This window comes from Chaetura pelagica, unplaced genomic scaffold (genome assembly GCF_000747805.2).
Source record: "Chaetura pelagica isolate M959 unplaced genomic scaffold, ChaPel_1.0 scaffold192, whole genome shotgun sequence".
Classification (NCBI taxonomy): domain Eukaryota; kingdom Metazoa; phylum Chordata; class Aves; order Apodiformes; family Apodidae; genus Chaetura; species Chaetura pelagica.
In genome coordinates, this window is record NW_009952570.1 from 221,644 (window position 1) to 225,826 (window position 4,183).

The window sequence follows — 4,183 nt, forward strand, 5'->3', positions numbered from 1 at the left end:
GAATATGGCCTGTGGCATCACCCCCAACTGTCCTCATGTTGACTCTGTAGCATCATCTCCAGGAACAAACTGCCTTCCACAGAAATCACAGACCCACTTCAAAGACTTTGCTCAATCCTTGAAGGAGACCCTTCCTACATTTGAAATATCACACGTTGGGGTAATTCAAGAGACACCCAGATGAGTTGATCTGTAGCAGATCTGGATCACCCAGTACGTGTATATGTCACTTCTCCTGCTGTTTTCCAAGCTTGGTAGAACACAAAAAAATTCCTTTTTCATCATAAAGAACATTATTCTACCACCTGTGTCATGAGTTGCATTTTTTCAGTTACACTTTAATCTGGTGAGAGTCTTCTAAGATACAGGAAACAGTTTAACTCAGTAAGTCATATTTTATACCTTATTTCCTAAGCAAATTCTAAATTCTGTTACTTTAATCAGTATTCAGCAAATACAATCCCATGGAAATTTGTTTTCCTTTCCAAAGTGTAATGGAAAAAAGGCCTGTTTGCCAGAACTCAGAGGTGAGCACACCTAAAAATACCCAATATCAGGAAACAATTCTACATCTTCCCTTGAATTAATCATTTGCACTTAGAAAGGAGGAAAATTTGCCCAGAAATGTTTTTTTTTGCCCAGCTTCCTATTACCAAAAAACAAGGCAAATCAATGTGATTTTGGGGTTTAAAAGGACCAAGGACGTGGTTGTCATACAAAGGAGGTTTTGAGGATGGAGAAACCAAGAATTGTGAGGATCAACCATGAGAGAACATGGACATTTGGGAAAAAAAACAAAACAAAACAAACCCAAACAAGCCTTGTTTGTTATTTGCTTCTGTCTTTCTGAATATTGTCTTTACACACCAAGCCAATAAGTCCTTCCCTCTGGAGTCTCAGAGTGAGAGAGACACTTAACAGTTCTGGTTCCCCTAAGACTGCAAGAAATTGAAGGCAAATTAAGAAATCCTTGTTTTCTTTTATTTCTCACTAAAATGAGAAAAACATTCATTTGGGTTTGAGTGAAGCCTATTACTCAGCTTAAACAAAACACATCACTTGGTCACCAAGGGTCTGTAAACAAGTCTGGGAAGATATCAAGAAGAAAAGTATGTGAGGGTTGAAAGATGAAGGTCAACGTTTTCATGAGGACATGAAACAGAAGGCAAGCAACATGAAGAGGTATCAGCCTGTACTGCCAGGAACAGACCTAAAGACACACCAAATACAGAAGGAGCATGGAGAAAAAGGCTGGTTTTTCTCTGATTTCTACTGATGTTGCCATGAGAAGCTTCCCTGAGCTCACCACTGCTCACCTTGAGACCCACAGGCACTCTGTCAAACCAGGTCTTCTACATGTAATCAGAATCCCAGACTGGTTTGGGTTGGAAGGGACCTTCAGGATCATCCAGATCCAACCCCCTGCATGGGCAGGGACACCTCCCACCAGCCCAGGCTGCTCCAAGCCCCATCCAACCTGCCCTTCAACACTGCCAGGGATGGGGCAGCCACAGCTTCCCTGGGCAACCTGGGCCAGGCTCTCACCACCCTCACACTCCACAATTCCCTCCTACTGAGAGGCCAGGAAAGAAACTAGAGAGAGAGCAGGAAGGGCAGAGTGAGAAGAAGGATCCAGAGGATGAACAAAAGGGAAGAGAAAAGCCAAGGAGAAGAAGAAGGTGCCTGGGAGGCTCTCAAAGGTGAAGGACCCTGCCAAAGCAAACAGTTGGACACGCAGGGCTCTACGTGGCTCTGGCTCATTCTGACCATCTGGCATTGATTGCAGTGGCCTCACTTTTGTGCCTTCTACCACGAGGTGCTTTTGTTTTCCTGCTTTCCCTCCCTCCTCCCTCCTCCCTTCCAGCCCAACGTGCAGCTCCTCTCCTGCCTCTCATCACCTGCATCCCTGTGGGATCTGTTGAGCAAAGGAACAGGACTGTGGGGAATGAATCCCAGGGGAGTGCCAAGGATGGGGAGCAAACACCTGCATCTGGACAGGCACGGGCTCTGCCTGCCCTGCTACCTCCCCAGTCCTTGGCTCCCAGGCTGGGAAAGGAACAGACTGGGAGGAAAGATGGGAAGAGAGATCAGAGCAGAAGTTAAAACAGGAGAACAGAAAACCGAGGAGGGAGGAGGGGAAAGAATAATTTAAAAAAGCCTTTAAAAAAAGGTGCAACTGCAAAGTGCTGACAGGCTGGTGGAAGGGAATGAGCAGAGAGGAAGGCTCTGCTCAGATCCTCCTCTCCCTCCACTGCCAGGTGATGAGAAACAAGCCAAAAGGAGCCATTTTGCAGGGAACTTTGGCATCAGCCACTCCCCGGCGACGAGAGCGAGAGACTGAAATAATCACCATTTCCTGCAGCCCAGAAATGCAAACGTTCAGACTCCCCCCCTTCCCTGACAGCTCCAGTCAAAATACATCACCCTGACGGGCTGCAATTAGCAAAAGATTCCCTGATTGCAGGGCCTGGCCCCCCAGCCCAGCCAGGTTCTGCAGCCACGTGGCTCACGTTCCCTACAGGTCAGCAAGGAAAACCTTGAGGCTCCCTGTGTGTGCCCAGGGCAAGGAGCAGCTCTGGCACCAGCTCTGCAGGCAGCCTGCCCCAGGGGACATAAGGAACACCTCCCCAAACAAAACCCAACCACAGCAAACCAAAAGCAAGGCAGTTGTGAGGGTGAGGAAGTGTTTCATGGAATCCTATCATAGAATCACAGGCTGGTTTGGGTTGGAAGGGACCTTCAAGACCATCCAGCTCCAACCCCCCTGCATGGGCAGGGACACCTCCCACCAGCCCAGGTTGCTCCAAGCCCCATCCAACCTGCCCTTCAACACTGCCAGGGATGGGGCAGAAGGAGGTTTCCTTTGCCCTGCTCAGCCCCTGAACTTTTCAGAGTCAGAACATTTGTGAGCCCTCACCCAGCAAACACAGACCCTGTCACCCCATGTGCTGCTGGGATGCTCCTTGGAGCCAGGGATGTTCCTTGGAGCTACAGATGCTCCTTGGAGCCATGGATGCTCCTTGGAGCCACGGATGCTCCCTGAAGCCACGGATGTTCCTTCAAGCCATGGATGCTCCTTGAAGCCACGGATGCTCCTTGGAGCCATGGATGTTCCTTGAAGCCATGGATGCTCCTTGAAGCCATGGGTGCTGCTTGGAGCCATGGATGATCCTTGAAGCCATGGATGCTCCTGGAACCACAATGCTCATTGGAGCCACGGATGCTCAGAGCTCCAAGGGCTGCAGGCAGAAGCTCAGCAACTCTCCTGCCACAAATTAGTGGAGCTGAAACCTGAGATCACTGACAGAGAGAGTCTGCCTCCTGGGAGCAGTAAATTGTGATGCTGGTCCCTGCAGACCCTCCTTGCCATTAAGTGATTAATGAATTCATTAACACCTCTGAGAACACAGGAAATATGACACAGCCAGCCTGCCTAGGCTTCACAAAGTATTTTTTTCCTTTCCCTTTTAGGAACAGCAGAGAATAGTGACTAATTAAGCTATATGGCCCATGGCAGCACAACTCCCATTATCCAGGGGGGATGAGCAGAGTGGGGAGATGCTCTGACCAGCTTTTATTTGACCCATAACGAGATGTTAAAATGAGGGGTTTATTGCTATTATAAACCTTTCATTTGAAAGGGGAAAGAAAAAAGAAAATTAAAAAAAAAAAAAAAAAAAGAGAGAGACTTTTTACTATAATGGATTTAAATTACTTTCCCAGCATTCCCAGCCCAGGGCTGGAATGGTCCTAAAGTAACTGGAGGTAACAGGAGGGGCAAAGAGAGGGGGAGGAATTGCACAATGGTCTCTCCAAGCCCTTCAGAGAGCCTTAATTCTTGCCCTAGAGCCACAGTCACAGGCTCAAGACCATTTCACTGACAGTTTTATTTACCAAAGGTAACATGACCAACAGGCTGAACATTTGGGATGAAGTGTGAGCTGGGTTCTGGGTCTGACACCTGCAATAAATCAAGGCAGGACGTTACCTCCCACCACCCACCAGCAGGAGCCTTGCAGAGTCCCAGAGTCACTGAGTGGTTGGAAGGGACCTCTGGAGATCACCCAGTCCAACCCCCCTGCCAGAGCAGGATCCCCTAGAGCAGATCCCACAGGAACACATCCAGGTGGGGCTGGAATGTCTGCAGGGATGGAGACTCCACAGCCTCCCTGAGCAGCCTGTC